The sequence below is a fragment of the Sus scrofa genome, chromosome 7 (assembly GCF_054392235.1).
Source record: "Sus scrofa isolate SSC_HxYL_T2T_F1_AM1 chromosome 7, Sscrofa_HxYL_maternal_Yorkshire_Landrace_v2.0, whole genome shotgun sequence".
Taxonomy (NCBI): Eukaryota; Metazoa; Chordata; class Mammalia; order Artiodactyla; family Suidae; genus Sus; species Sus scrofa.
In genome coordinates, this window is record NC_139389.1 from 83,883,674 (window position 1) to 83,896,898 (window position 13,225).

General features: G+C 39.2%; 1 long non-coding RNA gene across 3 annotated transcripts in view; it reads left to right on the forward strand.

Annotated features, from left to right (window-relative positions):
- LOC146401699 (uncharacterized) overlaps positions 1-12,370 on the forward strand; it is a 31,861-nt gene extending 19,491 nt beyond the window's left edge. The window contains exons 4-5 of one of the 3 annotated variants that reach the window (XR_014809250.1): positions 236-343; positions 11,074-12,370. This is a non-coding gene — a long non-coding RNA (uncharacterized LOC146401699). Of the gene's footprint in view, positions 1-235; positions 344-10,994 lie in introns of all 3 variants that reach the window. The other 2 variants (XR_014809249.1, XR_014809251.1) reach the window with 2 other exon arrangements.
- Positions 12,371-13,225: the final 855 nt, after the last annotated feature.

Below are 13,225 nucleotides of genomic sequence, written 5' to 3' on the forward strand. Positions count from 1 at the left end.
ACTAGAGGTAAGAGTGCTTGGGAATCAAAGAAAATAGAGAAGTGAGAAGAGTTTCATGGGAGTAAATGGGTCAAGCGACATTGCTGAGGTGTGGCCTGTGGAGGAAGATGGTCATACGGAGGAAGATGGGACAAGAGTATCCAGTATTCCATTTAAAGATGTTTCTATTGCAGCAATGAAACCTCTCATTACCCTCAAACACTTGGTAACTTGTCTGTGTTTGGGAATGTATTAGGAGTATACATTGGGAAGAAGATCCTGACAGGCAGAGCCTCATGCAAATAATTTCTGAAGGAAATGCTCTGAGAAGAGACTAGTGAGTGGAGGAGGAGAGACAGAACAGGTAAGGGAAGAAGACAATCAAGAGCAATTTCAAGCACAAGTCCTGCAGAGGGTGGGCTTTAGTATATTCCAGGAGGAAACCTGGGAGTGTAAATTACACCTGAGAGTTGTTCACACCCTGAAAATGGTGTTGGGCTTCCGCAATCCTGCCCCTGATAGTCTTTGATGAAGGGCTTCCTTTGGGAGGGAGATAAGGCAGGATATAAACACTGATCCTCTAGCTCTCAATGAGGTTGGAGGGCAGTCCTTAAAAGAAGGTCATAATAGCTGACCATTGGAAATGAAAATACACTTAGCCCGATGGCACACTCAGAAAGCCTAAGAAGAAAGCCATGGGGAAAGAGGCTTTGTTGAGAAAAGCACAAATACTGTCCTTTTATAGTCCACACCTTGTGTCACTCATATGCACTCAAGCTTCCCTTTAGTTCACTCTATCCCAACACACGTTTCTTTTCCCTTTCTTTTTCCTTCCTTCTTTCTTTTCTTTTTTCTCTTTCTTTTACTTCTTCTTCCTCTTTTTTTTTTTTTTGGACACACCTGTGGCATATGCAAGTTCCTGGGCCAGGGATCAAATCCAAGCTGCAGCTCTGACCTATGCCACAACCGTGGCAATGCCAGATCCTTAAGCCACTGCACTGGGCCAGAGATTGAACCACGACTTCAGCAGTGACCCAAGCCACTGCAGAAACAATGCTGGGTCCTTAAGCTCCTGGGCCACAGCAGGAACTCCCCAACACATATTTCAAGATGTCAGTCAGTCACCACTCATGTCAAACACTTGAGAGAGTTAATTGGGCAATCTATGTACCCACAACTGCAGTTGGTCCTGGCGCTATAAATGATATTCACCTACAACACTCTAGATTCCTTTCATTCTTGGCTAGTATTTCTGTAGGCCTAGGTGGCTTGTCACGGCTTTGTCAGGCAAGGTTGACTAATTTCCCATACATAGTTAAATCTGGGCGTGGGAGCACCAAGAGATGCCGCAGGGGTTCCCTGAGTTCCAGACATATTTCTCTTTGCCCCTGTAATGTAGCAGCAACCTATTTCCTCAAGATGATCAGGATCAGTTGTCCCTGCAAGTGCCCTAACGCCTTCCTTTGCCTGCTGGCCTATGTACATGAGAGGAACACAGTGACTAGGAAGCCACTTGTAGTTTTTGCTGGACCCAGGGCCTCTATACTTGCAGAAATTAAAGTCATGGGAATAGGAAGCATGGATTACCCAAGTGAGTTGCCAGGATTGATAGTAAAATAGACTACTCCTACTTTGTTCCTGGATGTACATATTCTATCTGTGGAGACACAGCATCATCAGTCTAGTGACCATTTGTTTAAGACATATGCTGCATCCTGGAAGACACCCTATTTTCTCCACACTGGTGCCTTAGTATGCCTTCAAACAGTTCCAGTACTCTTTCTGTTGAGCAGCTTCTGGATGACATGGCATATGGTAGAATCAGTAGATCCTGTGGTCATGAACCTGGGTGTATATGTGGAATGCCCCTGCGGTAAACCAGATACCCAGTGAGTCCTTGGTTAATGGTGTTGGCGCGGGCACTGTGAGCAGGAAAGGCAAATCTCTTACCCAGAACACATGTCAGTCACCACCAGGATGAATTTCTCAATGAAGTGGTCCAATGAAATCACTTTCCCAACTAGCCAAAAGATGGTTGGTTTTCTCAATGGAAACAACAGAAGACAATGAATAGATATCTTCAAAGACATAAAATAACTACCAACCTGGCAAAAATACATGGCAGGAATGAAGGGCCATGAAACAAGTTGCAAAAAGATAGAAATCACATAGAGCATGTTCTCTGTCTTCAGTTTAGTTGTACCAGAACTCAACTAACAAACACAACAGCAAAAACTAAAAGGTCTACATATGTTTGGAAATTAAGGCATATATTTCCACATAACTTGTGTTAAAGAATCAGTCAAAATGGTCATTTAAAAATATTTGAAGTTGAATGAAAATAAAATAGTTCATATCAAAACCTGTGTAATGAAGCTTCCTATTGGGAAACTTATTAGTCTTGAGTGAATTATTCAAAAATAAGAGCAGCTGCAAAATAAGTAAACTAAGCATCCATTTTTAGAAATTATAAAAAGGACAGCAAAATAAACTCAAAGTAGACGAAAGAAAAGAATAACTCAAAGGAATTAATGAGATATAATGACAGGAACAAAAAAGCCAAAATTTGGTAGTCTGGAAAGGCTAATGAGACTGATAAATGACTGACAGAAGAGAGAGAATGCAAGTAATCCATATTAGGATGTAAAGAAGCATTTCTATTGATCCTGCAGATAAGAAAAAGATAAGAGGAGTTCCTGTCTTGGCTCAGCAGAAACAATCTAACTAGTATCCATGAGGATGCAGATTGAATTCCCGGCCTCACTCAGCGGTTTAAGGATCCTGCATGGCTGTGGCTGTGGCTGTGGCCAGCAGCTACAGCTCCAATTCGACCCCTAGCCTGGGAACCTCTATATGCCGAGGGTTTGGCCCTAAAAAGACCAAAAAAATAAAAAGAAGAAGAAAATATGAGAAGTAATTTTGTGCCAATGGCATTAAAAATTTAGGTGAAATGAAAAAACTCCTAGAAAATACAGCTCACCAAAATTAAATTAGAAGAAATAGAAAAATGTGGACAACTCCATAACAATTAAAAAAAAAACCCACAAGGAAAATTCTAGACCTGTGAATTTTACCAAGCATTTATGAAAGAGATAATGCCAGCCTTACCCAGACTCTTCCAGAAAATAGAACTTTTTTCAACTCACTTTATAAGGCCAGTATAAACTTTCATTTCAAAATCTGACAAGAATATTACAAAAGTAAATTTCAGGCTAGTCTCTCATGAACATAGATATAAAAATCCTAAGCAAAATATCAGGAAACCAAATCTAGCAATATATTAAAAAACTACTTTACAAGTAAATTGGATTTAACATTAAGAAATCAATCAGTATCATTCACCATAAAGCATAATAAAGAACAAACACCATATTATCTCAAAAGATGAAGAAAAAGGACAAAAACCATATCTCAATATATACAGATAAAAGATACCTTGTAATCAAACACATTATACTTCTGCAGCAAAATATATGAGTATTTTCCTTGAGGAGGATAGACTATAAATAGACTTCCATCTGTTCATGTCAAGTTTTACTGCCAAATGAAAAAAAAAAAACAAACTTTCTTTTTGGATTTCAGAGTAGTGTATAAGAGATTATGGGCTTTTATCAAAATAATAAAGATAGCAGATTGGGGCTTCATAGAAATACACACTTAAGAAAAAGAAAACCATAATGCTAAGTTCTTGATTTCCAATGGAGAAAAACGTTCATTAACCAGCTTAGTATCTTACAAGGGATAAATACATAAGAAAAGTTAGTTATAATCAAGTTCGTTGGAGATGCTGGAATCAGGTCTTAACAGCTAATGTTGTTAAAAGTGACAACTAGATACAGCTTCTGTGACAATGATGCTGTTGCCCCACACTGACTGAGGGCATCTTCCCTCTGAGATATGCTGACAGTACACCAGGTATTCTGGTTCAGTAAACTTGCTAATCTCAGTATTAGATTAGGTGAGAGACCCAGGAGCATAAATGAAGCAGTAAGAAGGATCCATTCCACTTTTGACATTTTAAAATACAAATCTGGTCATGTCTCTTTTCTGCTTAAGGCAAAGTCATGTGCGGTGGCTTCAGGGGCACCCTCCTACTCAGACACTGAACTCTGAGGCAGGGCAGAGCTTTCCTTCTCCTTTAGCCTTTTGAAGTATTTGAAGAAAAAACTTTTAAATATTCTGTTTAATATTTTATAACCCTAAAATTTATTGATTTAAATCTACTGAATTAAGTGCAATTTGGGGCACTTCTATTTAAGAAGACAAGCACATTGTCCTTTGGGTCTACCCATCTTGTCACTTCTCTTAACTTTTCCTGTTCTTAAGAACCTGAGTATCTCCTTATCCCCCAATATTTTTTCTCTTTTAGGTTGCTTTATTTACTTTTAGGTCTTACTGATTTCAACATTTAAAGCAAAATCAGTTAATTTTCTGATGTTTGGAAATTATTACACATTCTCTTCATTAAAAATAGCCATCAGAGTTCCCTGGTGGCTCAGTGGGTTAAAAACCTTTTGTCACTGCTGTGGCAAGGGTTAGATCCCTGGCCCCCCGGAACTTCTGCATGGCCTGAGCACTTCCACCTACCAATTGCATAGCAAAAAACAAAACACAACAAAACAAAACTGTATACTCATCCTATTGGTACTCTGTTATAGCAGCCCAAACAGATTAAAACAGCTTGCAAGTTCCATTAGGATAAAGGACTCTTGTTCAGTACTTACAACCATGAACTAGCTCAGGCACAGAACCAGTGCTCCATTAGCTACACTTAAAGGACAAGCTCTAAGACCCATGAGAAGTAGTTTCATGGGAAGGAACGTAAAAGGGTGGGATCTGCTGGCTGTAGTAAGTGAGAAGAATTTCCTTGATGATGGATTTAAATGACCTGCATTTTCTGTGTGCTATGATGTCTGACATATAGAAATTTAGAGATGTGTGTTATGTCTGTATTAGGAGTCTCCAGATGACTATAATGCTATCAAAGTTATTATGAGCATTTATAACTTCAAAAATTTTATGTTTATAGTACTGTACTAATATATTTTGGGTATAAAATTTTTTAAACAAAAACATAAATTTTTTAAAGTCGCAATAAAAATAAATATAAAAATGAAGTTATAGTTTTCCCTGAATTCTGATGGATGATTAAGTCTCCCCCAAGTTTAGTTAGCTGTTCTTACTGTGCAAAAAGTTTGCAGAGCTTCAGGTGAGGTGGGGGAGAGACCAGCATGGCGTATACTGGAGGCTTATGGCTGGTTCTAGAAAGTCTAACCCACAGTAAAAGTAATCAAGAGATTCTCAGACTCACCTCTGCCAAAAAGGAAGTTTTGTAATGACGTAATAAAGTATTTCAGCTAATTACACGTTTATTTCTATTTCTACTGCAAGATTATAAGGGTCTTTAAGAAAGGAACATGCTTATTCTTTCTCATGTATTATCATCACATTCATCATATAATTTGTGGATACTCAGAAAGCTTTTTCTGGAATGATGTGTTAGTTAACTTTTGTTGCATAACAAGCCATCTCAACTGAATAGATTAAAACAGTAGACATTTATTATTTGCCTCATAATTCTGTACATTGGAAGGATTGGTGGCTCTGGTCTAGGCTACCTTGATGGCCTCTGGATAATCTAGGATGCCACAACGCAGTTGTCATTGACTATATATATTTGGGTGAGCTGGATAAGATAAGCTGGAGAGAAGGTGTGAGGTGCTCTGAGTGAGGAGGGCGAGGGAGCCCTGAGTAAGCAGGGTGAGAGAGCCCTGCATCAACCCTGCATCAAGCAAGTCTATTCACACCATTTTCCCAACAGTATTTGCTTACTCTATCTTTGTCACATTTTGATAATTCTCATACTGTCTCAAAAATTTAAATTATTATGTTTGTTATGGTTATCTGTGATCTGTGATCTTTGATGTTACTATGTGATGGCTCAGATGATGGTTAGTGTTTTTTATCAGTAAATTTTTTTTTGTCTTTTTTTTTTAGGGCCGCACCCGAGGCATATGGAGATTCTCAGGCTAGGGGTCCAATTGCAGCTGTAGCTGCTGGCCTACCCCACCCACAGCCACAGCAATGTGAGATCCAAGCTGTGCCTGTGACCTACACCACAGTTCATGGCAACGTTGAATCCTTAACCCAGTGAGCAAGGCCAGGGATCAAACCCTTGACCTCATAGAAGCTAGCCAGGTTCATTAACTGCTGCGTCACAATGGGAACTCCAGCAATAAAATATTTTTAATTAGGATATGTATATTGTGAATTTTGATACAATGCTCTTGTATAACAATGGGCTATAGTATAAGGTGAACATAACTTTTATAGGTACTGGGAAACCAAAAAATAAGTGTAACTCTTAGAATATTTGCTTTATGTCAGTGGTCTGGAACTGAACCCACAATACCTCTGAGTTGTGTCTATAATCTAATCATCTGCCTAGGATCGGTGTCAAGTGCAGACCTTCAGTTTGAAACTATTCTCCCTAGAATGACAAAAGCCTTAATTTGTTGATGTCTCTGGACTTTGCTCAGAGGTCTTTTGCTGTTCATAGATATTACATTTTTTTCCTAATTTCTCATTTTTCTTTTTTGTAGTCTGTGGTTTTATTTTAATGTATCAAAGTTTAAACATCTAGGAAGTTTTTTCAGGGCCACACTTGCAGCATATGGAGGTTCCCAGGCTAGGGGTCTAATTGGAGCTACACCACAGCTCGTGGCAACGCCAGATCCTTAGCCCACTGAGCCAACGCACAACTTCATGGTTCCTGGTTGGATTTGTTTTTGCTGAGCCACAATGGGAACTCCCTGTCTTTGCATATTTTTAAGGTAGGTTTACCATCCTGTGATTTGATAAACATTTACTTAGTTTTTAGTTTTTAATTTAGGTAATTTTATGGTTTTATTTCCATGTATTTTATTTTATTTTGTCTTTTTGCCTTTTCTGGGGCCACTCCCATGGCATATGGAGGTTCCCAGGCTAGGGGTCTAATCAGAGCTGTAGCTGCCAGCCCATGCCAGAGCCACGGCAATGCAGGATCCGAGCCGCATCTGCGACCTACACCACAGCTCACAGCAACGCCGGATCCTTAACCCACTGAACGAGGCCAGAGATCAAACCTGCAGCCTCATGGTTCCTAGTTGGATCCCGTTAACCACTGAGCCATGACAGGAACTCCTATTTCCATGTATTTTAAAGCTGCATTTAGGCTCACATAATTCAGGGTTGTCATAACTATTGAAAAAAATTAATTTGCTTATCATTGTGAAATGATTATTTTATATCCTAAAATACTCTATTTTGAAGTCCACTTTGATAGTAACTTTGCCACACCATTTTTCTTATGCTTAACATTTTCAAGATTCATCTTTTGCTATCAATTTGCTTTTAATGTGTCTGTGCCTTTGTATTTAAGTTGTCTTTTGTAAATAGCAGGTCTTGCTTTTTTATCCAGCTGACCATCTCTGCTTCTTAAATGGACTGGTTAATTCTTGTACATGTAATGTAACTATAGAAAAGACTAGATTTGAGTCTACCATCTTACTATTGATTCCTATTTGTCCTCTCTGTTCTTTTCTCTCTTTCTGCTCTTTTGGATTCATCAAGCATTTTTCAGCATTTAACTTCTATTAGCTTTTGAGCAAAAAAAAAAAAAAAAAAAAGTATTATGTTTTTAGTGGTTGCTATCACAATGACAACCTGCATTAATTTATTACAGTTTAACTTGATTTAATATTACACTACTTTACATGTAACATAAGACTCTTTCAACTGCATCATTTTATTTAATTCATCCTCCCATCCTTTGTGTAACTGTCATCACGTGTTTTACTTCTATATAAATTATAAATCTCATGTTACATTGTTAATTTTTTTGCTAGAAGTACTCAACTATTTTATAAAAAAAATTAAGGAGAGTAGTTCCCGTCATGGCGCAGCAGAAACGAATCTGACTAGGAACCATGAGGTTTAGGGTTCAATCCCTGGCCTCACTTAGTGGGTTAAGGATCCGGTGTTGTGGTGAGCTGTGGTGTAGGTCTCAGACACGGCACAGATCTGGTGTTGCTGTGGCTCTGACCTAGGCTGGCAGCAGCAGCGCCAATTAGACCCCTAGCCTGGGAACCTCCATAGGCCGTGGGTGTGGCTCTAAAAATACAAACACACACACACACAAAAAAAAAAAAAATTAAGGAGAGTGAGAAAAAAATGTCCTTATGTTTACCCGTATATCTACAATTTGCAATGATTATAATTTTTTCCTGTTGTTCTAAGTTTCCATCTGGTACCATTTGCCTTCCACCAGAATTTTCCTTGGCAGGACGAGTTTTTTAGCAATGAAGTCTCTCAGCTTTTTACGATTCTGAATGTCTTCATTTCTCCTTCAATTCTGAAGGATTTTTTTACTTAATAGAATTATAGGTTGATAGCTTTGTTATTGTTTTTCTCTCAGCACTCTGAAAAGGTATTTCTATGGTTTTCTGGCCTCCATTATTTCTGATGAGGTCAGGCCTAATTCTTACTTTTCTTTGTATGTAACATGTCCTTTTTTCCTCTGGCTGCTTTTAAAATTTTCTCTTGATCTTAGTTTTTCAGAAGTTAGATTATGATGTGCTTAGATGTGGTTTTCTTTGTAATTATCCTGTTTGAGGTTCACCAAGATTCTTGGATCTATGACACAATGTTTTTAATCAAATTTGGAAAAAATTTTGTTCTTTATTTCTTTAAATATATATATTTCTTTTTCAGCCGCACCCATAGCATATGGAAATTCCTTGGCCAGGGATCAAGAGCTGCTACCTACACCACAGCCACAGCAACCAGTGTCTTCACAGAGATAAGCCAGATCATTAACCTATTGCTCCACAGCAGGAACTCATATTTCTTCAAAGCTATCTTCTGCCCTGGTCTCTCTTCTTCTGGGATTCCAGTTACGACAATTTAAGACTGTTTGCCAGGTCTTTGAGACTCTGATGGGTTTTTTTGGTGTGTGTGTGTGTGTGTGTGTGTGTGTGTGTGTGTGTGTGTGTACACACACATATATTTTCTTCTTTCCATACATCAATTTGGATGATTTCTTCCTACCTATCTTCAAAGTTATCCATCTGTTCCTCTGCATTGATCAACTTGCTATTAATCTCATCCAACAGATTTTAAAAATTGATACGTTGTATTTTTCAGTTCTAAGGGTTCTATTTGGTTATTTTTCTAGCATACTTAGTTTTCACCCATTATATTTGCCTTTCCCTAATTCCTTTGATATATTTTACAGGTATTTAAAATTTCTTGTCTACTAATTCAAACATCTAGGTTTTCTGTGGGTCTATTTCAAATGACAACTTTTTTTTTTTTTTTTTTTTTTTTTTTTGTCTTTTTGTCTTTTTGCCTTTTCTAGGGCCGATCCCGCGGCATATGGAGGTTCCCAGGCTAGGGGTCCAATTGGAGCTGTAGCTGCAGGCCTTCGCCAGGGCCACAGCAACACGGGATCTGAGCCACGTCTGCAACCTACACCACAGCTCACAGCAACGCCGGATTCTTAACCCGCTGAGCAAGGGCAGGGACCGAACCGGCAACCTCATGGTTCCTAGTCAGATTCGTTAACCACTGCGCCACGACGGGAACTCCTCAAATGACAACTTTTTAAAACTATAGATCACATACTCTTGCTTATTCATATATATGCAAACTTTAGGCTGTATGTTATTCTACATTTTGGATGATATATTATAAGAGATTGTGGATTCTTGAAGAGCTCTAAATTTGTCCTAGCAGCAGTTAAATCATTGGAAGTTTACTTTGATTTTATGGAGGTTTGGTTTTAAGCTTTATTAGAATGGGGCTATTTCAGTTTTGTCTTCTGTCCTAGAGTGAAGTCCTAAGTCCTTGAACTTAATCCTCATTATTAAGCCCTTCTGGACCTCAAGTGAAAATCCCCTCTCCTGAGCACCAGACCACTACCGAAATCTCTACCACAAACCCCAGCTGTTGCTCTCCCATTGAGTTTCTTAGATTCTTGCCCTTGGTTCATGCACAGCCAAGGATTTGAATGGAAGTCTTTATTACTTATTTCTTGATAGTCCCTTTTATGAAATAACAGCTTTAGGAATAAGGAAAGTTTTTATACTATGACCCTCAATATAATTTTATTTTCCTCTGAAATAGCAGAATTATTTCAGCTTGCATCTAGATTATGCAAATACTGCAAATTGTTTTCTTTCTTTTTGGGGGGGCGGTGAAAGAGAAAAAATAACTTTTATTGTATTGCCAGGCAAAGGGAGCCACAACACAGCAGGCTAATGCCCTAAAGACTGTGCCCCTGCTTGGGGAAGAATTGCTGGGAGTTTTATAGTCTAAAATGAGAAAAACAGAGTTTCAAGATAAGAATCAGGATTGGGGCAAACATGCATTCTTCTTTCTTTGGGGGAATCTTTGTCCTCCAAGCTGGCATTGGGAAATCACAGCATGACCCTGGTAGTAGTCTTCTGGGTTATTGCCTGGAATAACAGTATTGGTGTCTGTGCTCACTGAGGTTCAGGTTCTTCATGCCTCCACACAGAAGGAATTTAGCAAGAGACAAAGTGATAGGCAAGAAATAGATTTATTAGGATAGGATGCTTGTGAGAGACTCAAGCAGGCAGGCAAAGAGGCTCTGCCCCTCTTTCTTTTTTTTTTTTTTTTTTTTTTTTTTTTTTTGTCTTTTGTCCTTTTAGGGCTGCCTGGGCAGCATATGGAGGTTCCCAGGCTGAGGGTCTAGTCAGAGCTGTTGCTGCCAGCCTATGCCAGAGCCACAGACAGCAACACCAGATCCGAGCCTCGTCTGTGACCTACACCACAGCTCACGGCAACAATGGATCCTTAACCTCACTCAGTAAGGCCAGGAATTGAACCCGCAACCTCATGGTTCCTAGTCAGATTCATTTCTGCTGCGCCAAGATGGGAACTCCTGCAAATTGTTTTTAGTGAACCTTCGAGTATCACAGGAAATTTAAGATAGTTTTATATCCATACTGCAGAACAATTACAAGAAACCACACTTGCCCTGGTATCATTGTTTCAATTCATAGTCCAGCTCATCTTTCCTCCTGAACCCAGGATCCTGCAGCACTACATTTTCAGGGTTAGAGCTTTGAAGGAAAATTCAACCACAGTGTTGCTCTCTAAGCACCTGGAGAACGTGATATGCTCAGTCTGCCATTGCTCAATCCTGGATGATCAGCAAGCAGAGGTGATAGATGATGAGCTCTGGCCTCGGCCTCTGCTCTGGATGCAGATCATACATCCCACCCTTGGGATCCTGCAGCTCCGAATACCTCATGGCTGGGATCCATGGAGGAACAAGTTACTCGGCTGTATCATTTTTGTCCTCTAGCCTCCAGCCTCAGATAATGCTGTCCTCAACTTCAGAAAAAGGAACTAAGCTGGAAAGTTTCTCATGGTATCTCTTCCTGAAGTTGGGCCTTCTCCCAACTCCTCAGAGACAACTGAATCTACAAACTCTGCATACCTCTGATTCTTTGGTCCCAAGAGGACAAGACTCTAGGAAAGGGGCAGCATATAGAGCTCACTGTGAGGTCAGCATTTCTGGTTCCTGATACTGTGCAGATCAAAACAAGGCGTGGGGGAGGTGCCTGTCAAAACTTCCTGGACCAGCCAAGGTGGCTCTGATGGCAGTTTTGACCCATCTGGGTGTCACCGGATTGGTTTGAAGAGTCAGGGAGGTGAGTCTTGAAGCTGAGAGATGTCCCTTTGGCATATGGATTGGAGGAAGGGCAACTAAGCACAGTTAACCGCCCCCCCTCTTTTTTCTCAAGGCTCTAAAGGCATAAATTATTGTATAGTCTGAGGGAGGGGATGAAAATGGAGCTCCAACCTCTCCTCTTCTCCCCATCTGCTGTTCCCAGACCTGAAAACCATCCTTTCAGGTACTCTGGATTGAGAGGTTGCTTTAAGGCTTCCATATTCTGAAGTGGTCCAGAGAGTGCCTGAGATTCATGGTATAGAAGACAAATATAAGACCCTATTTAATGAAGCAAAACCAAGCAACCAACAAAACCACGTAAAATAAGAAATGTGAATTTTTCCTTTAAGAAGCCAGTTTTTCTCAGATTTGTTAGGTTAGAAACAACTCTCAACATGTACACAGTTTTTCTTGCACTCTGTTTTCTCTAAATACCTATATTCACAGAGAAAATACAAACTTCTAGTACCCACAACACTGGTTATGTATAAATATATGTGTATGTGTGTATATATATATATATATTTGCTTCTAACATGTACTATAAAGATATCTATGCTTCCATTAGTTTTAAGGTTTGTGAAGAATGTTTATATAATAACATGTGTTCTAAAACAATGGCCTTTGTGAAATAATAAATATTCAAAATTGTATGAGTTGGTGTAAATGATTCAGCAGTAAAGCTTAGCAAGCCTTTTCTATAGATGCATTATCTAAGAAGCTATAAAAAGCTCAGTGCAAAGTCTTGCTGTTTCAGATGAAAGATTTCACTCTTCCTATTGTAGCAGTGCTGTGTTCTTTTTACTTTCAAATACAGGGATATCTGGCAGTTTTTCCTTCCAAAATCTAGGTACACGATGAGCTTGTTTATGAATTATACCCTCACAGTGGAAGAGGAAGCAGCCTGGTTAGTGACACCATCTCCACCATCACCACACTTCTGTAAGTTCTCAACAGCCGGCCTACCCAACAGCCATAACTCCTTGGGGAAGATTAGCCCATCTCCTAAGGGTGAAGCATAATTGGTCCAAGTAAATCCTAGTAATTCCATTAGCTAGTGATTTGCTTAAAGATCACCCTGTGATCCAGTTCTGGCCAATGAGACATCAGGAAACATGCTGGGAGGTTCCTAGGAAAAATTTGCTCCCTGATTAAGCTTGGAGTTGGAGACACCATGTAATTAACATTTATTGAACGCTGGAGATGTTAAAATAACTATGATTTTACTCTAGGTGTGCTCAATGGAGGAGAGAAATATAAAAAGATACAGTTTGATGATTATAACATATAGATTGCTAAGGAAGAACAGAACAGAAAAAAAAAATGTCCAGGATGAGGGTCGGGACTTCCCAGCACAGATGATTATTGTAGGCTTTTGAGACATGTATCTAAGAAATCTTTGCCTAGCCTAAGATGATAGAGATTTTTCTCTTATATTTTATTCTAGAATGATACGGTTTTACATCTTACACTTAGACTTAGGATCCATATTGAGTTAATATTTTT